Here is a 24,620-nt window from a genome sequence, read left to right on the forward strand (position 1 = left end):
TGGCTGAGCGAGGTACACAGTGGCAGTACACACAATGCTATATAGTCTGGCTGAGCGGTGTACACAGTGTGGCAGTACACACAATGATATATAGTCTGGCTGAGCCGTGTACACAGAGTGGCAGTACACACAATGCTATATAGTCTGGCTGAGCCGTGTACACAGAGTGTCAGTAAACAATGCTATATATAGCGTGGCTGAGCGAGGTACACAGTGGCAGTACACACAATGCTATATAGTCAGGCTGAGCGGTGTACACACAGTGTCAGTAAACAATGGTATATAGTCTGGCTGAGCGGTGTACACAGAGTGTCAGTAAACAATGGTATATAGTCTGGCTGAGCGGTGTACACAGAGTGGCAGTAAACAATGGTATATAGTCTGGCTGAGCGGTGTACACAGAGTGGCAGTACACACAATGCTATATAGTCTGGCTGAGCGGTGTACACAGAGTGGCAGTACACACAATGCTATATAGTCTGGCTGAGCGGTGTACACAGAGTGGCAGTACACACAATGCTATATAGTCTGGCTGAGCGGTGTACACAGAGTGGCAGTACACACAATGCTATCTAGTCTGGCTGAGCGGTGTACACAGAGTGGCAGTACACACAATGATATATAGTCTGGCTGAGCCGTGTACACAGAGTGGCAGTACACACAATGCTATATAGTCTGGCTGACCCGTGTACACAGAGTGTCAGTAAACAATGCTATATATAGCGTGGCTGAGCGAGGTACACAGTGGCAGTACACACAATGCTATATAGTCAGGCTGAGCCGTGTACACAGAGTGTCAGTAAACAATGGTATATAGTCTGGCTGAGCGGTGTACACAGAGTGTCAGTAAACAATGGTATATAGTCTGGCTGAGCGGTGTACACAGAGTGGCAGTAAACACAATGCTATATATAGCGTGGCTGAGCGAGGTGCACAGTGGCAGTACACACAATGCTATATAGTCAGGCTAAGCCGTGTACACAGAGTGTCAGAAAACACAATGCTATATATAGCGTGGCTGAGCGAGGTGCACAGTGGCAGTACACACAATGCTATATAGTCAGGCTGAGCCGTGTACACAGAGTGTCAGTAAACAATGGTATATAGTCTGGCTGAGCGGTGTACACAGAGTGTCAGTAAACAATGGTATATAGTCTGGCTGAGCGGTGTACACAGAGTGGCAGTAAACACAATGCTATATATAGCGTGGCTGAGCGAGGTGCACAGTGGCAGTACACACAATGCTATATAGTCAGGCTAAGCCGTGTACACAGAGTGTCAGAAAACACAATGCTATATATAGCGTGGCTGAGCGAGGTGCACAGTGGCAGTACACACAATGCTATATAGTCAGGCTAAGCCGTGTACACAGAGTGTCAGAAAACACAATGCTATATATAGCGTGGCTGAGCGAGGTGCACAGTGGCAGTACACACAATGCTATATAGCCAGGCTAAGCCGTGTACACAGAGTGTCAGAAAACACAATGCTATATATAGCGTGGCTGAGCGAGGTACACAGTGGCAGTAAACAATGCTATATATATAGTGTGGCTGAGCGAGCGGTGTACTACTGTTCCCAGCAGCGACACACAATGACTGGGGGGGACCCTGGCTAGCGTGGCTGGAGAGCGAACTACCCTGCCTGCCTACCCAAAGCTAAACCCACAGAGAAATGGCGGAGATATGACGTGGTTCGGGTATTTATTTACCCGAACCACGTGACCGTTCGGCCAATCAGAGCGCGTTCGGGCCCGAACCACGTGACCCGTTCGGCCAATCACAACGCTAGCCGAACGTTCGGGGAACGTTCGGCCATGCGCTCCGAACGGTTTGGCCGAGCACCGTCAGGTGTTCGGCCGAACTCGAACATCACCCGAACAGGGTGATGTTCTGCAGAACCCGAACAGTGGCGAACACTGTTCGCCCAACACTAGTCTTAGGGTTAGGCATCAGTAGAGGGAGGTCCATGGTTAGACATTGGTAGAGGGAGGTCTTAGGGTTAGGCATCGGTAGAGGGAGGTCTTCGGGTTAGGCATCGGTAGAGGGAGGTCTTAGGGTTAGGCATTGGTAGAGGGAGGTCTTAGTGTTAGGCTTCAGTAGAGAAAGGTCTTCGGGTTAGGCATTAGTAGATGGAGGTCTTATGGTTAGACATTGGTAGAGGGAGGTCTTACGGTTAGGCATTGGTAGAGGGAGGTCTTAGGGTTAGGCATTGGTAGAGGGAGGTCTTAGGGTTAGGCATTGGTAGAGGGAGGTCTTAGGGTTAGGCATTGGTAGAGGTAGGTCTTAGGGTTATGCATCAGTAGAGGGAGGTCTTATGGTTAGGCATCGGTAGAGGGAGGTCTTAGGGTTAGGCACCGGTAGAGGGAGGTCGTAGGGTTAGTCATCGGTAGAGGGAGGTCTTAGGGTTAGGCACCGGTAGAGGGAGGTCTTAGGGTTAGGCATCAGTAGAGGGAGGTCTTGGGGTTAGGCATCGGTAGAGGGAGGTTTTGGGGTTAGGCATCGGTAGAGGGAGGTCTTAGGGTTAGGCATCGGTGGAGGGAGGTCTTAGGGTTAGGCATCAGTAGAGGGAGATCTTAGGGTTAGGCATCAGTAGAGGGAGATCTTAGGGTTAGGCATCAGTAGAGGGAGGTCTTGGGGTTAGGCATCGGTAGAGGGAGGTCTTAGGGTTAGGCATCTGTAGAGGGAGATCTTAAGGTTAGGCATTGGTAGAGCGAGGTCTAAAGGTGGCCACACACCATACAATTTTTTAAATATCTGTTCAATTTAAGAATTGCAATCAATTTTTCTGACTGATTGTAACATTTCAAAAATATGTCCAATGTACCACACACCTGTGTTCAATGTTTTCCCCAATTATGATAAAAATGATTGGAAACTCTGAGAAAATTGCTAGGGTGTGTATATTAATAAATTGGCAATCTACCACACATCATACAATCTTTAAAAAGATTGAAGAAAAATATCTGGCATTACGGATCGATAAAAATTAAGGAAAACAGGAAATCCGATCGAATGAAAAAAGCTTTAGATTTTTTTTTCGGGAGATCCGATCATTTTTAGCGAATTGCCGTAAAATCAGATCATTTTACTGTATCGTGTGTGGCCATCTTTAGGGTTAGGCATCGGTAGTGGAAGGTCTTAGTGTTAGACATCAGTAGAGGGATGTCTTCGGGTTAGGCATTGGTAGAGGGAGGTCTTAGGGATAGGCATCAGTAGAGGGAGGTATTGTGGTTAGGCATTGGTAGAGGAAGGTGTTAAGGTTAGACATCGGTAGAGGGAGGTCTTAGGGTTAGGCATCGGTACAGGGAGGTCTTAGGGTTAGGCATCGGTAGAGAAAGGTCTCAGGGTTAGGCATTGGTAGAGGGAGGTCCTAGGCGTAGGCATCAGTAGAGGGTGGTCTTAGGGTTAGGCATCGGTAGAGGGAGGTCTTAGGGTTAGGCATCGGTAGAGGGCGGTCTTAGGGTTAGACATCTGTAGAGGGAGGACTTAGGGTTAGGCATCGGTAGAGAAAGGTCTTAGGGTTAGGCATCGGTAGAGGGAGGTCTTAGGGTTAGGCATCAGTAGAGAACGGTCTTAGGGTTAGGCATCGGTAGAGGGAGGTCCTAGGGTTAGGCATCAGTAGAGGGAGATCTTGGCGTTAGGCACAGTGCTGCTCGGATATCCCTTTTCAAAATCTGGATTGATTCGGATCCGGATAGGATATCCGAATCCGAACTTTTTGATATCCGAATACAATCGGATATCCGAACCCAATATTCACAATATATAGGGAGGTATTAGGGTTAGGCATCGGTAGAGAGAGGTCTTAGAGTTAGGCATCAGTAGATGGAGGGCTCTTTGTGAGAGTAAGGTTAGGCATCGGTAAAGGGAGGTGTTAAGGTTAGGCATTGGTAGAGGGAGATCTTGGGGTTAGGCATCGGTAGAGGGAGGTCTTAGGGTTAGGCATCAGTAGAGGGAGGTCTTAGGGTTAAGCATCAGTAGAGGGAGGTCTTATGGTTAGACATTGGTAGAGGGAGATCTTAGGGTTAGGCATTGGTAGAGGGAGGTCTTAGGGTTAGGCATCAGTAGAGGGAGGTCTTATGATTAGACATTGGTAGAGGGAGGTCGTAGGGTTAGGCATCGGTAGAGGGAGGTCTTATGGTTAGACATTGGTAGAGGGAGGTCTTAGGGTTAGGCATAGGTAGAAGGAGGTCTTAGGGTTAGGCATTGGTAGAGGAAGTTCTTAGGGTTAGGCATCAGTAGAGGGCGGTCTTATGGTTAGACATTGGTAGAGGGAGGTCTTAGGGTTAGGCATCGGTAGAGGGAGGTCTTCGGGTTAGGCATCGGTAGAGGGAGGTCTTAGGGTTAGGCATTGGTAGAGGGAGGTCTTAGGGTTAGGCATTGGTAGAGGGAGGTCTTAGGGTTAGGCATTGGTAGAGGGAGGTCTTAGGGTTAGGCATTGGTAGAGGAAGTTCTTAGGGTTAGGCATCAGTAGAGGGCGGTCTTATGGTTAGGCATTGGTAGAGGGAGGTCTTAGGGTTAGGCATCAGTAGAGGGCGGTCTTATGGTTAGGCATTGGTAGAGTGAGGTCTTAGGGTTAGGCATCAGTAGAGGGAGGTCTTATGGTTAGACATTGGTAGAGGGAGGTCTTATGGTTAGACATTGGTAGAGGGAGGTCTTAGGGTTAGGCATTGGTAGAGGTAGGTCTTAGGGTTAGGCATCAGTAGAGGGAGGTCTTATGGTTAGACATTGGTAGAGGAAGGTCTTAGGGTTAGGCATCGGTAGAGGGAGGTCTTAGTTTTAGGCATCAGTAGAGGCGGTCTTCAGGTTAGGCAAGGCATTAGTAGAGGGAGGTCTTATGGTTAGGCATTGGTAGAGGGAGGTCTTATGGTTAAGCATTGGTAAAGGGAGGTCTTAGGGTTAGGCACCGGTAGAGGGAAGTCTTAGGGTTAGACATCAGTAGAGGGAGGTCTTAGGGTTAGGCATTGGTAGAGGGAGGTCTTAGGGTTAGGCATCAGTAGAGGGAGGTCTTATGGTTAGACATTGGTAGAGGGAGGTCTTAGGGTTAGGGATCAGTAGAGGGAGGTCTTAGGGTTAGGCATCGGTAGAGGGAGGTCTTCGGGTTAGGCATTAGTAGAGGGAGGTCTTCGGGTTAGGCAAGGCATTAGTAGAGGGAGGTCTTCGGGTTAGGCATCGGTAGAGGGAGGTCTTCGGGTTAGGCAAGGCATTAGTAGAGGGAGGTCTTATGGTTAGACATTGGTAGATGGAGGGCTCTTTGTGAGAGTAGGGTTAGGTTAAAATATTACAAATATTCCACTGTCGGCTTTCCTGAGCTCCCCACACACAGGACCAGTGACAGGCGGCAACATATATTGAATAATAATAGTTAATTGCAGAGCAGTCACTCCCCCGGCAGCGGCAGGAAGTGGTTGCCTGTTAGTGAAGTCTCGAGTCCCCCAGTTAGCGCGGTGCTTTCTATAGCGGTACGAAAGCTGTACGGAAGGAAGTGGCTCACAGGTCAAGAGCAGCAATTCACAGAACAATGACAAGTTCCACCTGACCCCAGCCACAACCTTTCCTCTTCCTCCTCTTACCCACTTACTAACTATAGCAAGCATGAAGCGCAGGGTTATGTTTTTGTTTTGTAAATATATGACATTTTTTATTAATATACAGTATCTCACACCTCTCACATTTGTGTAAATATGTTATTATATTATATATTTTCATGGGACAACACTGCAGATGTGACACTGTGATACAATGTAAAGCAGTCAGTATACAGCTTGTATAACAGTGTAAATATGGTATGATATCTTCTCATGGGACAGCACTGCAGATGTGACACTGACACAATGTAAAGCAGTCAGTGTACAGCTTGTATAACAGTGTAAATATGGTATGATATCTTCTCATGGGACAGCACTGCAGATGTGACACTGTGATACAATGTAAAGCAGTCAGTGTACAGCTTGTATAACAGTGTAAATATTGTATGATATCTTCTCATGGGACAACACTGCAGATGTGACACTGTGATACAATGTAAAGCAGTCAGTGTACAGCTTGTATAACAGTGTAAATATTGTATGATATCTTCTCATGGGACAGCACTGCAGATGTGACGATGTGATACAATGTAAAGCAGTCAGTGTACAGCTTGTATAACAGTGTAAATATTGTATGATATCTTCTCATGGGACAACACTGCAGATGTGACACTGTGATACAATGTAAAGCAGTCAGTGTACAGCTTGTATAACAGTGTAAATATTGTATGATATCTTCTCATGGGACAACACTGCAGATGTGACACTGTGATACAATGTAAAGCAGTCAGTGTACAGCTTGTATAACAGTGTAATATTGTATATCTTCTCATGGGACTACACTGCAGATGTGACACTGTGATACAATGTAAAGCAGTCAGTGTACAGCTTGTATAACAGTGTAAATATTGTATGATATCTTCTCATGGGACAACACTGCAGATGTGACACTGTGATACAATGTAAAGCAGTCAGTGTACAGCTTGTATAACAGTGTAAATATTGTATGATATCTTCTCATGGGACAACACTGCAGATGTGACACTGTGATACAATGTAAAGCAGTCAGTGTACAGCTTGTATAACAGTGTAATATTGTATATCTTCTCATGGGACTACACTGCAGATGTGACACTGTGATACAATGTAAAGCAGTCAGTGTACAGCTTGTATACCAGTGTAAATATTGTATGATATCTTCTCATGGGACAACACTGCAGATGTGACGCTGTGATACAATGTAAAGCAGTCAGTGTACAGCTTGTATAACAGTGTAAATATTGTATGATATCTTCTCATGGGACAGCACTGCAGATGTGACACTGTGATACAATGTAAAGCAGTCAGTGTACAGCTTGTATAACAGTGTAAATATTGTATGATATCTTCTCATGGGAAAACACTGCAGATGTGACGCTGTGATACAATGTAAAGCAGTCAGTGTACAGCTTGTATAACAGTGTAAATATTGTATGATATCTTCTCATGGGACAACACTGCAGATGTGACACTGTGATACAATGTAAAGCAGTCAGTGTACAGCTTGTATAACAGTGTGAATATTGTATAATATCTTCTCATGGGACAACCCTGCAGATGTGACGCTGTGATACAATGTAAAGCAGTCAGTGTACAGCTTGTATAACACTGTAAATATTGTATGATACCTTCTCATGGGACAGCACTGCAGATGTGACACTGTGACACAATGTAAAGCAGTCAGTGTACAGCTTGTATAACAGTGTAAATATTGTATGATATCTTCTCATGGGAAAACACTGCAGATGTGACACTGTGATACAATGTAAAGCAGTCAGTGTACAGCTTGTATTACAGTGTAAATATTGTATGATATCTTCTCATGGGACAGCACTGCAGATGTGACGCTGTGATACAATGTAAAGCAGTCAGTGTGCAGCTTGTATAACAGTGTAATATTGTATGATATCTTCTCATGGGACAACACTGCAGATGTGACGCTGTGATACAATGTAAAGCAGTCAGTGTACAGCTTGTATAACAGTGTAATATTGTATGATATCTTCTCATGGGACAACACTGCAGATGTGACGCTGTGACACAATGTAAAGCAGTCAGTGTACAGCTTGTATAACAGTGTAATATTGTATGATATCCTCTCATGGGACAGCACTGCAGATGTGGCGCTGTGATACAATGTAAAGCAGTCAGTGTACAGCTTGTATAACAGTGTAATATTGTATGAAAGCTTCTCATGGGACAGCACTGCAGATGTGACACTGTGATACAATGTAAAGCAGTCAGTGTGCAGCTTCTATAACAGTGTAATATTGTATGATATCTTCTCATGGGACAACACTGCAGATGTGACGCTGTGATACAATGTAAAGCAGTCAGTGTACAGCTTGTATAACAGTGTAATATTGTATGATATCTTCTCATGGGACAACACTGCAGATGTGATGCTGTGACATAATGTAAAGCAGTCAGTGTACAGCTTGTATAACAGTGTAATATTGTAAGATATCTTCTCATGGGACAGCACTGCAGATGTGACACTGTGATACAATGTAAAGCAGTCAGTGTGCAGCTTGTATAACAGTGTAATATTGTATGATATCTTCTCATGGGACAGCACTGCAGATGTGACGATGTGATACAATGTAAAGCAGTCAGTGTACAGCTTGTATACCAGTGTAATATTGTATATCTTCTCATGGGACAACACTGCAGATGTGACATTGTGATACAATGTAAAGCAGTCAGTGTACAGCTTGTATAACAGTGTAAATATTGTATGATATCTTCTCATGGGACAACACTGTAGATGTGACACTGTGATACAATGTAAAGCAATCAGTGTACAGCTTGTATAACAGTGTAAATATTGTATGATATCTTCTCATGGGATAGCACTGCAGATGTGACGCTGTGATACAATGTAAAGCAGTCAGTGTACAGCTTGTATAACAGTGTAAATATTGTATGATATCTTCTCATGGGACAACACTGCAGAAGTGACGCTGTGATACAATGTAAAGCAGTCAGTGTACAGCTTGTATAACAGTGTAAATATTGTATGATATCTTCTCATGGGACAGCACTGCAGATGTGACACTGTGATACAATGTAAAGCAGTCAGTGTACAGCTTGTATAACAGTGTAACTATTGTATTACATCTTCTCATGGGGCAGCACTGCAGATGTGACGCTGTGATACAATGTAAAGCAGTCAGTGTACAGCTTGTATAACAGTGTAAATATTGTATGATATCTTCTCATGGGACAGCACTGCAGATGTGACGCTGTGATACAATGTAAAGCAGTCAGTGTACAGCTTGTATAACAGTGTAAATATTGTATGATATCTTCTCATGGGACAACACTGCAGAAGTGACGCTGTGATACAATGTAAAGCAGTCAGTGTACAGCTTGTATAACAGTGTAAATATTGTATGATATCTTCTCATGGGACAGCACTGCAGATGTGACACTGTGATACAATGTAAAGCAGTCAGTGTACAGCTTGTATAACAGTGTAACTATTGTATGACATCTTCTCATGGGGCAGCACTGCAGATGTGACGCTGTGATACAATGTAAAGCAGTCAGTGTACAGCTTGTATAACAGTGCAAATATTGTATGATATCTTCTCATGGGACAGCACTGCAGATGTGACACTGTGACACAATGTAAAGCAGTCAGTGTGCAGCTTGTATAACAGTGTAATATTGTATGATATCATCTCATGGGACAGCACTACAGATGTGACACTGTCACACAATGTAAAGTAGTCAGTGTACAGCTTGTATAACAGTGTAAATATTGTATGATATCTTCTCATGGGACAGCTCTACAGATGTGACACTGTGATACAATGTAAAGCAGTCAGTGTACAGCTTGTATAACAGTGTAATATTGTATGATATCTTCTCATGGGACAGCACTGCAGATGTGACGCTGTGATACAATGTAAAGCAGTCAGTGTACAGCTTGTATAACAGTGTAAATATTGTATGATATCTTCTCATGGGACAGCACTGCAGATGTGACACTGTGATACAATGTAAAGCAGTCAGTGTACAGCTTGTATAACAGTGTAAATATTGTATGATATCTTCTCATGGGACAGCACTGCAGATGTGACGCTGTGATACAATGTAAAGCAGTCAGTGTACAGCTTGTATAACCGTGTAATATTGTATGATACCTTCTCATGGGACTACACTGCAGATGTGACGCTGTGATACAATGTAAAGCAGTCAGTGTACAGCTTGTATAACAGTGTAATATTGTATGATATCTTCTCATGGGACAGCACTGCAGACGTGACCCTGTGATACAATGTAAAGCAGTCAGTGTACAGCCTGTATAACAGTGTAAATATTGTATGATATATTCTCATGGGACAACACTGCAGATGTGACGCTGTGATACAATGTAAAGCAGTCAGTGTACAGCTTGTATAACAGTGTAATATTGTATGATATCTTCTCATGGGACAACACTGCAGATGTGACACTGTGACACAATGTAAAGCAGTCAGTGTACAGCTTGTATAACAGTGTAATATTGTATGATACCTTCTCATGGGACAACACTGAAGATGTGACGCTGTGATACAATGTAAAGCAGTCAGTGTACAGCTTGTATAACTGAACATATTGTATGATATCGTCTCATGGGACAGCACTGCAGATGTGACGCTGTGATACAATGTAAAGCAGTCAGTGTACAGCTTGTATAACAGTGTAATATTGTATGATATCTTCTCATGGGACAGCACTGCAGACGTGACCCTGTGATACAATGTAAAGCAGTCAGTGTACAGCCTGTATAACAGTGTAAATATTGTATGATATATTCTCATGGGACAACACTGCAGATGTGACGCTGTGATACAATGTAAAGCAGTCAGTGTACAGCTTGTATAACAGTGTAAGATTGTATGATATCTTCTCATTGGACAACACTGCAGATGTGACACTGTGACACAATGTAAAGCAGTCAGTGTACAGCTTGTATAACAGTGTAATATTGTATGATACCTTCTCATGGGACAACACTGAAGATGTGACGCTGTGATACAATGTAAAGCAGTCAGTGTACAGCTTGTATAACTGTACATATTGTATGATATCGTCTCATGGGACAGCACTGCAGATGTGACACTGATACAATATAAAGCAGTCAGTGTACAGCTTGTATAACAGTGTAAATATTGTATCATATCTTCTCATGGGACAGCACTGCAGATGTGACACTGTGATACAATGTAAAGCAGTTAGTGTACAGCTTGTATAACAGTGTAAATATTGTATGATGCTTAGAAAACAAGAATATGAAACCGAGAGCCCAATCTGGTGTAGTATTTCTTAGTGAATCTGAATATATTAAAATAAATGAGATTATACTCACAAGTGTGGGTCACCACAGTATCTGGAGGGGTGCACATAGGGAACCTGCCATAGGCACCCCTTTTCACTCACCTGGGGGCACATCTGTAAGCAAATAAATCTCTCCATACCTGAGCACCTCCTCACTGAGTCCTGTCTCCTTCCCATCATCTTCTGGCCACGGCCGCCAGCGCCATTACCACTATGCTTCCCGGGGCCCAGCCCGTACAGCAGGGGGAGAGGACTGGTGTACTGTTACCCTCCTAGCTTCTCTTGTTGCCTTGGCAACATTGGCGCTGCTCACATCCCCCTCCTGATTGGTTGCACAAAGTCATGTGTTATGTGCCGCTGGGGCTGATGGGGGTGGGAGAGGATTGGCGGGGGGACATGTGTGGAGCTGCTGCAGTGACAGCCTCACCAGCTCTCCAGAAGTCCCTGCCTTCCTTGCAAACGTGGGCAACCCCAGGCTGTCACTGGATACAGTGTGATAATAATCTGTGCAGTGTCTGCAGTGTAATCATCTGCCTCACTTCACTTTGAAGTAAAATGACACTGGATGCTTAGGCTAGCAAGTCTGAACAAGAATGTTCAAATAGTGAGAGTAAAGGAAAGAATTGCAGCCTTCACCTCCCACGGAAAGCTGAAGCAGACTCACAACAGATCCACAGATCCAACAACAGATCAGCAGATCCAACAGGTCCACAGATCCACAGATCCAACAACATATTCACAGATCCAACAACAGATCAACAGATCCGCAGAGCCAACAGGTCCACAGATCCAACAGATCCACAGATCCAACAACAGATCAGCAGATCCAACAGGTCCACAGATCCACAGATCCAACAACATATTAACAGATCCAACAACAGATCCACAGATCCGCAGAGCCAACAGGTCCACAGATCCAACAGATCCACAGATCCACAGATCCAAAAACAGATCCACAGATCCAACAAATCCACAGAAGATGGAGACTGTATACCACACTATACGGTGAGTTTATATTCTATACGAGCAATGACTCTGTTAGTGAAAATGCATTGCATTGCCGACAAGAGTAAAAAGCCTATAATTGCCTGAAAACAGGAAGTTCTTCTTTGATTTCAGTGACAATTACCTTATTACAGCTTTATTTCACACTTTTTAATTTCAGAAAACAAAAAGTCCTGAGGTGGGTGGGAGTTGGTGCAATTTCAGTGCTGCCATAGGCGCTATCTTCCCTCTGCTGTTATAGAAGCTGCACACTGACTGCTTTACATTGTATCACAGCGTCATCAGCAGTGTTATCCCATGAGAAGATATCATACAATATTACACTTATATACAAGCTGTACACTGACTGCTTTACATTGTATCACAGTGTCACATCTGCAGTGTTGTCCCATGAGAAGATATCATACAATATTTACACTGTTATACAAGCTGTACACTGACTGCTTTACATTGTATCACAGTGTCACATCTGCAGTGCTGTCCCATGAGAAGATATCATACAATATTTACACTGTTATACAAGCTGTACACTGACTGCTTTACATTGTATCACAGCGTCATCAGCAGTGTTATCCCATGAGAAGATATCATACAATATTACACTTATATACAAGCTGTACACTGACTGCTTTACATTGTATCACAGTGTCACATCTGCAGTGTTGTCCCATGAGAAGATATCATACAATATTTACACTGTTATACAAGCTGTACACTGACTGCTTTACATTGTGTCACAGCGTCACATCTGCAGTGTTGTCCCATGAGAAGATATCATACAATATTTACACTGCTATACAAGCTGTACACTGACTGCTTTACATTGTATCACAGCGTCACATCTGCAGTGTTGTCCCATGAGAAGATATCATACAATATTTACACTGTTATACAAGCTGCACACTGACTGCTTTACATTGTATCACAGTGTCACATCTGCAGTGCTGTACCATGAGAAGATATCATACAATATTTACACTGTTATACAAGCTGTACACTGACTGCTTTACATTGTATCACAGCGTCATCAGCAGTGTTATCCCATGAGAAGATATCATACAATATTACACTTATATACAAGCTGTACACTGACTGCTTTACATTGTATCACAGCGTCACATCTGCAGTGTTGTCCCATGAGAAGATATCATACAATATTTACACTGTTATACAAGCTGCACACTGACTGCTTTACATTGTATCACAGTGTCACATCTGCAGTGCTGTCCCATGAGGAGATATCATACAATATTACACTGTTATACAAGCTGTACACTGACTGCTTTACATTGTATCACAGCGTCACATCTGCAGTGTTGTCCCATGAGAAGATATCATACAATGTTACACTGTTATACAAGCTGTACACTGACTGCTTTACATTGTATCACAGCGTCACATCTGCAGTGTTGTCCCATGAGAAGATATCATACAATATTTACACTGTTATACAAGCTGCACACTGACTGCTTTACAAGTTATATTCACACATTAGAATAAAGTTGGCCATGGTGGCCGATAAGGACAGCCTCAGCTGAGACTGTAGCAAGAATCTAGCATGTGTAAAGTGGTCACTCGATGTCTTGTAAGGATCCAGCTGGTTGAATCTTTAGTGATCCCCGATGCCTGAGTGACCACATTGCTTTTCCCACTCACCCAACCTGCGTGAATCTGCCTCTCATCGTCCCTCCGCCCTCTTCATAGCAACAGACGCATCGCTAGTCTGCAGGCTAGTGAGGGGTCTATACAGCATCAGGTCGTGAACTGTTGGCCGAGAGGTCAAACGCCGAACCTGCCAGCCAGCAGCAATCCTGCCTGGCTGTGTACATATCTTTATATCCATGTACATCGTATCTAATATCTGCTGATGGAAGCTGGTATATTCCAGGCTGGATTCAGGACTTCTGGCCTGTGTACAACAGCCAAGCAAGCAGCTTCTTTTTGAAAAGGAACTAAGCAATGGCCGCCTCTCACTGCAGAGCCACTTTAAAGTGGACCTGAACTCAGAACTTCCTCTCTGCGCTAAAAGATAAACAGCAGCATAATAACCTATGAAGAAAAACATTTCCTTGTTACAGCTGATACAAATCACGCAATAAATCTGCAGTGTGTCTACTTCCTGCCTTCACAGAAGCAGACATAATATTGTTAACATCCTGTGCTTACAAATAAGCTACTCTGCCGAGGCAGCCAGCTGACACAGATGAGAGATCAAATTACAGTTGTAATTAGTCACACATGAGGGGGGATTAGACAGGCTAAAATCTATAAATACACACAGGGTGCCTTTCTCTCTGTTTTCCTTCTGTCCTGTGCAAGAGTTTTAGGTCCACTGTAAGTTGTGCAGGAATCTGGGGTAGACGCCAGAATCTACAAACATTATAGGAAGATGTCTCAGACCGGAATCATAAACCACACGCTCTGGTTACATCATAGCGGAAAGTCCAGGCAGCCGGTGACAGCCGCAGTGCCAGGTGAAAGCTGTTATGTGCATTTATTTAGACATTTCTCATAATCTCAGCTGATCTGGTAACAGAAGTATCTGTAGATTTCCGTCAGTGTATAAACACAGAGGCTCATATAGATTTACAGACTGACAAAAGCAACAGACTGTGTGATTATGCACTTGTAGGTAGAAACCATTTTATGAAGTCAGCAGTGGTATAGCAATATGGGCTGCAGAGGCTGTGACTGCACCGGGGCCCTTGGGCAATAGGGGCCCTCCCACAACCACAGTATTAGCTCTCTATTGGCCCTGTGCTGGTAATAATCACTTCTATAGATGCTTTGAATAGTAGTAATCATTAACAAACTATTTCCCATTCCCCTCTTGCACCTCTGACACTGTGGTTGTCCTCGGCAGGTTTTGGTGCGCTATATTGATTGTTATGTATAGAGTGCTTGGTGGGGCCCATTGTAAAACTTGCAATGGGGCCCACAGCTCCTTAGTTAGCAGTCAATGTTGTAGTGACAGGCAGTCTGTTCATACATACACCCTACATCTGAAAATGTGTGCAATATATTGTGCATGAGAGGGTGGCCTATCTTCCACCAGCAGCTGAAGGAGGTGAACTCACAATACACAATGTATTGATGATTGACCAGGTCGGGTAAATGTTGCAAGCGTCCAGGGCCGTTTCTGTCCGTTTTGGTTTCTTAGTCCGTTTCTACCCGTTTTGGTTTCTTAGTCTTGAGGGCACCGCCCCCAACCCCCCCCCCCCCCTTTCCCATCACCAGAGTTCCTATAGTATATCTGGCCCTACATTGAAATTCTCGATACTGTATTTTGCAAGTGTCGAGATTCCCGACTCTGACTATTACTGATCATCTGTATATATGACATTTAATAATTCATTTCACTAACTGTCCTTCAGAGCAGCCCCCAGTCTAATATTCTTCCCATGGTTACAATCTGATATTCCTACCACAGTACAGTTCCATTTAGAGAGAAGCCACTCCACCCACCAGTTTGTTTTTGGATTGTAGGAGAAACCCGACACAAGTGAGAAAATACAAAAGACAAACTCCATGCAACCCCCATAACGATATTCAAACCTGGGACCCCGGAACTGTAAGGCAAGAATATTAACCCTCTCCCACTCCTAACTAACTAACTTAAATAAGATCCACCTTCCTCCCTTTTTTGTATAAGCCAGGGGTCCCCACTTTCCCCACTGGTGACCCCACTGCACGGAGATCCATTCGCCTGGGTCAAATTACAAAAGTGTCCATTGCAAGCCCCCCACCCAGAACACCGGAGGCCACAACATCTCCCAATCTGGAGGCTGGACCTCTGTATCTCAGACGTTGGTAAGTACAAGGGCTCCCCAACCACCACCATCAATAAATTATACCCCTGTTTCCAAATCTTCTTGATCCTTTCATCCACCACTAATCTTCCGTTCTATTAGTATTTGGAGATGGGCACTGCAATCATTTGGAATGATGTGACCTCTTTTTTGTAGCATCAGTCCAAAAAGAGGCGATTCAAGTCATTTTAGCTCATGCTTTCCCCATATTATAATGTCTATGACCGCGCAGCGGTGTAATTGGGATGCCGGCAATAGCCAGACACCAAATTACTTCTCCCTCCCTCAAGTTGCTACGATTCGGGGGGGAAATAGTAATTTCAGCGGCGTCAGGGTGGCCACATGGTTCACCAAACTGACCGGGTGGGAAACACCATGCACGCAAAAGAGGGACGTTGGAGGGTAAAAGGGTGATGGGAATTTGCTTCCATAACAGGCCATGTTGTGAGATCTGGATTCACTGTAAATAAAAGTTTATTTCTTGTTTGTAAAAGCTTTTATCAGTGACGAGTATTTCATCTTCTTGTAAGTAAACCGACATTCTGCTATTTATTTACACTTGTTGGGCGGCTCGTTTCTCCTGCTGTGCACTGGCTGATGTTGAGTCCAAAAATGATATTCAGTTTCCTCCTTGTAGTTTTTCCAAATGTATCTGCCAGAAAGCGTGACTTGGGTCAGTTAGCGTGCAAGAGCCTCATCGGGGCAGCCAAGTGATGCAAAATGTGGTAACCCAAAGCCACAAACACGTGAAACACAATCACAGCTCCTCCAAAGTCACTGCAAAGGATTTTATCTTGAATAATCAATTGCTCTTTTATTTTGTCATAGCACGACAGCAGTTAAATGCAACGTTTCAAGGCATACGCCTCTTTATCAAGCTTGCTGCATGTACAATATACAATGATACACCTACTCATATATAGTACCACCCATCAGCAGTAGCCAATCATTTCAAACTGTTATAAACCAATCAGTAGCATCCACAATCCAGCGGACCTGATAGGAGACTGAAATGCTCACCTGCTGAGGTGGACGCCTCCTTTGTGTCCCTCCCGTACACACACATCTCCAATGTCCGCCGTCTCTGCCCCCTTCTCCCGTCCTATCCGGCTATCCCACCACGCCGGCCGCGCATGCGGACAAGCTAGGGGACCGTGCCGGATGACGCCATGGCGACAGCGCAAGCGCGCAGCCGCCAGGCGTCCGGACGGGAGACGCGATGACATCAGCAGCCGAAGCCGCTGTCTGTCATCTGGTAGAGGGCGGGGCAAAGACGGAGGGCATGAGGAGAGCCCATAAACACACAAGGAATAATATAGATAACATAAGGCAGACTATGACTAAAGAATGCTGCTGAAATTATATAATGAGCCATACGCATATAAGGCTATATACAGGGGAAGCATGTAAATTCACAGAGGCCAAGGTGCAGAGCCGCCAGACATGCATTAGGACACAGTACCCAGACATACAATTTATAGGGCTACTACGCATGTGCTGTCAAAAGTAAGTAAGAGCCATCAATTGGATGGTCCCACACTACCTCAAAATTGTTCAAAAATTAGAGTACTGAAAAAATTAGAATACTGAATAAACTAATATTAATAAAATATAACATGAATCCTAATTACAGATATATCAGTGGCTGGGTACAATGGAGACGGGCAATCATATAAATGGAATAAGATCCAACTCTCTGTTCAGACCCCGTGGCTCCATTGTATCCAGCCTCTTAATCCAATATGCTTCTCTCCAAAGTAATTTTTTAATACGGTCACCTCCACGTCTCAACGGAGCCACTTGTTCAACGACCATGAACCTCAGCTGGCTTGCACTGTGTTTAGCCTGTACAAAATGTGATGCTACGGCCTGATCAACTAGCCGTTCACGAATCGCATGCTTGTGCGACGACAGCCGCTTTTTTAGTTTCTGCGTGGTTTGTCCAATGTAGAGCAAACCACACGGACATTTCAATGCATATACAACATATTTAGAGTCGCATGTATGCCACCCGTTGACCTTAAATTTAGTACCGCGGTAGGGGTGACAGATTTCATCCCCCTTAATCACTGCACTACAGTGCACACAATTGAGACATGGATAAGTGCCTCTCCTATTAGTTCTCTGAGGGGCCTCCCTCACTGTTTCTGCATGCACCAACCGATCTCGAAGGGTTGGGGCACGTTTGTATGAAATCAATGGAGGGTTTCTAAAATACTCAATTTCTGGAAAAGTGTCAGACAACAGATGCCAATGCCGTCTAACAATTTTCGCAATTGTGTCACTCTTAGTGTTATACTTCGTAACAAAAGGTATGCATTTACTCAACTGCTGTCTGGGTCTGCGTCCCTCTGCACATCCAGCCACCCTAGCACGTGACCTCTGTAATATATCTTTGGGATAACCTCTGGCTAAGAATTTTTCTTCCATCTCCTCCATCCTGTGTCCACGCACTGCCTCATCATCAACAATATTAGATATCCTATGAAACTGACTAGTTGGGACCGACCTCCTCGTAGCCCATGGATGGAAACTCCCGAAATGCAATAGGGAGTTCACATCCGTGGGCTTAACACAGAGGCCGGTAACCAACCGATCCCCACTTCTGGTAACCGTGTCCAAAAAGGCTACCTGTTTCTCTGAGCTATGAATTGTGAGTTTAATATCCCCACATCGAGCTGATAATTCTTCAACGAACATCTGGAGGGTCGAATGTGGCCCCGCCCACACGCAAAAAACATCATCTATATAACGGTACCACTGCAAAGCATATTTTTTAAATAGATCATTAGTGTATACATACATCTCTTCATATATTCCCATGAAGATGTTTGCGTAGGATGGGGCCACATTCGACCCCATAGCCGTGCCCCTCACCTGAAGATAGAATGATTGATCAAATCTAAAGTAGTTATGTTTTAACACTACAGTCAACAAATCACAAATGAACTTAATCTGTTTACCATCATAATCAGAGGCAGTTTCCAGGATGTGCTGAACCGCCTCTATACCCCCATCATGTGGGATGGAGGTATAGAGGCTCTCCACATCCAAGGTAACCAGTAAACATGGATCCTCCACCGGGTCCATGTTCCGTATAATACTCAAAAACATTTGGGTATCCCGTAAGTATGATTTAAGTGCCACTACAAAGGGTCTCAATAGTTGGTCTAAATATTTTGCGATTGGAGCAAACACCGAGTCGACCCCTGCAACGATGGGCCGGCCCGGCGGATTATCCAATCTCTTGTGTATTTTTGGGCAAACATACATCACTGGAGTGATTGGATATTCTTGTATTAGATATTTAGCTAACTTATCATCAATAATTTCATCTCTCACTGCTGTGGATACTATATCAGAGATAATATGTTGAACACCCGGAAGTGGGTCTAGATCTAATAGCCGATACGTCAACGTATCGGAGAGCTGCCGCAGGACCTCTCCCCGGTACATCGACGTATCCATCACAACTACCGCACCACCCTTGTCAGCTGGTTTAACTGTGACAAGAGGGTTGTTAGACAGTTCTCTCAAGGCTTCCTGCTGTGCTTTAGTGATATTGTTCCTTATTGAAACACCTAGGAAATTGGATCTTCTGAACATCAGATCTATTTCACCCTGTACTTTCTTAATGAAGATATCAATGATCTGACAAGACGGGGGCTGGAATTTGCTCTTAGATCGCAGTCCCGTCTGACCTAGCTGCAATTGGTCACCTTCATCCACAGGTGTAGAGGCAAGGTCCAGTGTCCTGGGCATGGAGAAATAATATTTCAATTTAATTGTTCGAAAAAAACGTTGGAGTTCGACATCCACCTCAAGCGGATCTGGATAATGGGTGGGAGCAAATGATAATCCCAAATTCAACGCAGAGAGCTGTGCCTGAGTCAATTGGACCGAGGAGATGTTAACCACAATCACATTCTCCGATATGGTTGGTTGCGTCGAGGTCGCAATCGCTCCCGGATTTCTCCTCCTCCTGCGCCCGCCCCTGCGTTTCCTTCTGGGCCTGATGGTAAATCCGATCCTCCCTCTTGTGAAGATGAAGTTAAGGCATCTGACGATTCTTGTTGGCTATCTACAGGACGGCCTCCTGGTCTACCTCCTTGTCTTGGTCGGTGTTGAGGACGAGGCCGTGAAATCGGTCTTTGCCAATTATAGACATATCCCATCTTATAATCGTGCTCATCTCTTTGGAATTTTTGACGTTTGATGATCTGTATCTGCCGTTCATGAGTCTCCAAGGTGTTAGTCAACTCAATAAGAAATCCCTCATATTCTCCTGGGGAGATGATTTCTTGAAGTTTGGCTTTTAATTCTACACGTGTTTCCAATTTGGGTAGTTCTTCCTGTATGCGTTCAATAGTCAGTACCATTGCGTCAAAGGACGCTTTGTTCCAGATGCTGCTCCATTTTACACAAAAGTCCTTGTCTGTGGGAAACATGATTGGTGCCACATTTGATCTCATTCCTCTAGGTATGCGCTTGACTCTGCGATACTCAGCTAGTGTTCTTTAATGGAGTTCAAAGGTGATATGTGCTTTGGCGACTCGCAAAATCTGTTTGCGGATCGACTTGTCGTCTGCCATGTTCAAAAAGGTCACCTCCTTAGACAGACGTGCCATAATCCTCATAGTCTCCTCTGGGGTGTACGTGAACACCAGAGACCCAACATCGGCGTCCTCCATATTACACCGTGAATGCTCACACTATGCTGTGTGACATCAATTAGTAAAAGAGATGTGGAGCATCCACTAAGTTGCCGTTCAAACGATGTGCCCAGGCCCGGATCCAGCAGCACTCCGGATCAGTCTTACAGGCGTAGAGAAGAGCCGGCACCATCAAGAATAATCAATTGCTCTTTTATTTTGTCATAGCATGACAGCAGTTAAATGCGACGTTTCAAGGCATACGCCTCTTTATCAAGCTTGCTGCATGTACAATATACAATGATACACCTACTCATATATAGTGCCACCCATCAGCAGTAGCCAATCATTTCAAACTGTTATAAACCAATCAGTAACATCCACAATCCAGCGGACCTGATAGGAGACTGAAATGCTCACCTGCTGAGGTGGACGCCTCCTTTGTGTCCCTCCCGTACACACACATCTCCAATGTCCGCCGTCTCTGCCCCCTTCTCCCGTCCTATCCGGCTGGCCATGCATGCGGACAAGCTAGGGGACCGTGCCGGATGACGCCATGGCGACAGCGCAAGCGCGCAGCCGCCAGGCATCCGGACGGGAGACGCGATGACGTCAGCGGCCGAAGCCGCTGTCTGTCATCTGGTAGAGGGCGGGGCAAAGACGGAGGGCATGAGGAGAGCCCATAAACACACAAGGAATAATATAGATAACATAAGGCAGACTATGACTAAAGAATGCTCTTCTCTACGCCTGTAAGACTGATCCGGAGTGCTGCTGGATCCGGGCCTGGGCACATCGTTTGAACGGCAACTTAGTGGATGCTCCACATCTCTTTTACTAAAGGATTTTATCTTGGGAACGTCTACTAGTGATGGTCGTGTCTAGGAGAAGTCATGGAAAAGCATGTGATCAGTGTGGTCAGGTGATAGATATGTAAGTCTCTGATTAGTGATGGTCGTGTCTACGAGAAGTCATGGAGAAGCATGTGATGGCTAATAGTATTAGAGGCAGAGGATCAGCAGGGCTGCCAGGCAACTGGTATTGCTTAAAAGGAAATAAACATGGCAGCCTCCATATACCTCTCTCTTCAGTTCCCCTTTAATGATGTCATGTCTAGGAGAAGTCATGGAGAAGCATGTGATCAGTCAGGTCAGGTGATAGATATTTCAGTTTCTGATTTGCTAGCTATGATCATGTGCTAAAGCAGGATGTGATTGCAGCAAATCAGAGACTTACATATCTATCACCTGACCAGACTGATCACATGCTTCTTCATGACTTTTAGACATGGCCATCACTAATCAGAGACTTACATATCTATCACCTGACCACACAGATCACATGCTTCTCCATGACTTCTCCTAGACATGACCATCACTAATCAGAGACTTATATATCTATCACCTGACCACACTGATCACATGCTTCTCCATGACTTCTCCTAGACATGACCATCACTAATCAGAGACTAACATATCTATCACCTGACCACACTGATCACATGCTTCTCCATGACTTCTCCTAGACACGAGCATCACTAATCAGAGACTTACATATCTATCAACTGACCACACTGATCACATGCTTCTCCATGACTTCTCCTAGACACGACCATCACTAATCAGAGACTTACATATCTATCACCTGACCACACTGATCACATGCTTCTCCATGACTTCTCCTAGACACGACCATCACTAATCAGAGACTTACATATCTATCACCTGACCACACTGATCACATGCTTCTCTATGACTTCTCCTAGACATGACATGACCAGCACTAATCAGAGACTTACATATATATCACCTGACCACACTAATCACATGCTTCTCCATGACTTCTCCTAGACATGACCATCACTAATCAGAGACTTGCATATCTATCACCTGACCACACTGATCACATGCTTCTCCATGACTTCTCCTAGACATGACCATCACTAATCAGAGACTAACATATCTATCACCTGACCACACTGATCACATGCTTCTCCATGACTTCTCCTAGACACGAGCATCACTAATCAGAAACTTGCATATCTATCACCTGACTAGACTGATCACATGCTTCTCCATGACTTCTCCTAGACACGACCATCACTAATCAAAGACTTACAAATCTATCACCTGACCAGACTGATCACATGCTTCTCCATGACTTCTCCTAGACATGACCATCACTAATCAGAGACTAACATATCTATCACCTGACCACACTGATCACATGCTTCTCTAACACTTCTCCTAGACACGACCATCACTAATCAGAGACTTACATATCTATCAACTGACCACACTGATCACATGCTTCTCCATGACTTCTCCTAGACACGACCATCACTAATCAGAGACTTACATATCTATCACCTGACCACACTGATCACATGCTTCTCTATGACTTCTCCTAGACATGACATGACCAGCACTAATCAGAGACTTACATATATATCACCTGACCACACTAATCACATGCTTCTCCATGACTTCTCCTAGACATGACCATCACTAATCAGAGACTTGCATATCTATCACCTGACCACACTGATCACATGCTTCTCCATGACTTCTCCTAGACACGAGCATCACTAATCAGAAACTTGCATATCTATCACCTGACTAGACTGATCACATGCTTCTCCATGACTTCTCCTAGACACGCTCATCACTAATCAGAAACTTGCATATCTATCACCTGACCACACAGATCACATGCTTCTCCATGACTTCTCCTAGACATGACCATCACTAATCAGAAACTTGCATATCTATCACCTGACCACACTGATCACATGCTTCTCCATGACTTCTCCTAGACACGACCATCACTAATCAGAGACTTACATATCTATCACCTGACCACACTGATCACATGCTTCTCCATGACTTCTCCTAGACATGGCCATCACTAATCAGAGACTCACATATCTATCACCTGACCACACTGATCACATGCTTCTCCATGACTTCTCCTAGACATGACCATCACTAATCAGAGACTTGCATATCTATCACCTGACCACACTGATCACATGCTTCTCCATGACTTTTCCTAGACACGACCATCACTAATCAAAGACTTACAAATCTATCACCTGACCAGACTGATCACATGCTTCTCCATGACTTCTCCTAGACATGACCATCACTAAACAGAGACTAACATATCTATCACCTGACCACACTGATCACATGCTTCTCTAACACTTCTCCTAGACACGACCATCACTAATCAAAGACTTACAAATCTATCACCTGACCAGACTGATCACATGCTTCTCCATGACTTCTCCTAGACACGGCAATCACTAATCAGAGACTAACATATCTATCACCTGACCACACTGATCACATGCTTCTCCATGACTTCTCCTAGACATGACATGACCAGCACTAATCAGAGACTTACATATCTATCACCTGACCACACTAATCACATGCTTCTCCATGACTTCTCCTAGACATGACCATCACTAATCAGAGACTAACATATCTATCACCTGACCACACTGATCACATGCTTCTCTAACACTTCTCCTAGACACGACCATCACTAATCAAAGACTTACAAATCTATCACCTGATCAGACTGATCACATGCTTCTCCATGACTTCTCCTAGACACGGCAATCACTAATCAGAGACTTGCATATCTATCACCTGACCACACTGATCACATGCTTCTCCATGACTTTTCCTAGACACGCTCATCACTAATCAGAAACTTGCATATCTATCACCTGACCACACTGATCACATGCTTCTCCATGACTTCTCCTAGACATGACCATCACTAATCAGAGACTTGCATATCTATCACCTGACCACACTGATCACATGCTTCTCCATGACTTTTCCTAGACACGACCATCACTAATCAAAGACTTACAAATCTATCACCTGACCAGACTGATCACATGCTTCTCTTGACTTCTCCTAGACATGACCATCACTAATCAGAGACTAACATATCTATCACCTGACCACACTGATCACATGCTTCTCCATGACTTCTCCTAGACAGGACCATCACTAATCAGAGACTTACATATCTATCACCTGACCACACTGATCACATGCTTCTCCATGACTTCTCCTAGACACAGCCATCACTAATCAGAGGCTTACATATCTATCACCTGACCAGACTGATCACATGCTTCTCCATGACTTCTCCTAGACACGACCATCACTAATCAGAGACTTACATATCTATCACCTGACCAGACTGATCACATGCTTCTCCATGACTTTTCTT

General features: G+C 44.2%; 1 protein-coding gene across 2 annotated transcripts in view; it reads left to right on the forward strand.

Annotated features, from left to right (window-relative positions):
* Nucleotides 1-24,620, forward strand: part of LOC137532211 (B2 bradykinin receptor-like) — a 103,913-nt gene that overhangs the window by 64,114 nt on the left and 15,179 nt on the right. The window contains exon 1 of one of the 2 annotated variants that reach the window (XM_068252460.1): nt 11,435-11,902. The exons of the other annotated variant lie outside the window; for it this stretch is intronic. The gene's annotated coding sequence lies outside the window, so the exon portion shown is untranslated. Of the gene's footprint in view, nt 1-11,434; nt 11,903-24,620 lie in introns of those variants that run through there. 2 annotated transcript variants of the gene reach the window in all.

This window comes from Hyperolius riggenbachi, chromosome 9, assembly GCF_040937935.1.
Source record: "Hyperolius riggenbachi isolate aHypRig1 chromosome 9, aHypRig1.pri, whole genome shotgun sequence".
In the NCBI taxonomy this organism is placed as follows: Eukaryota; Metazoa; Chordata; class Amphibia; order Anura; family Hyperoliidae; genus Hyperolius; species Hyperolius riggenbachi.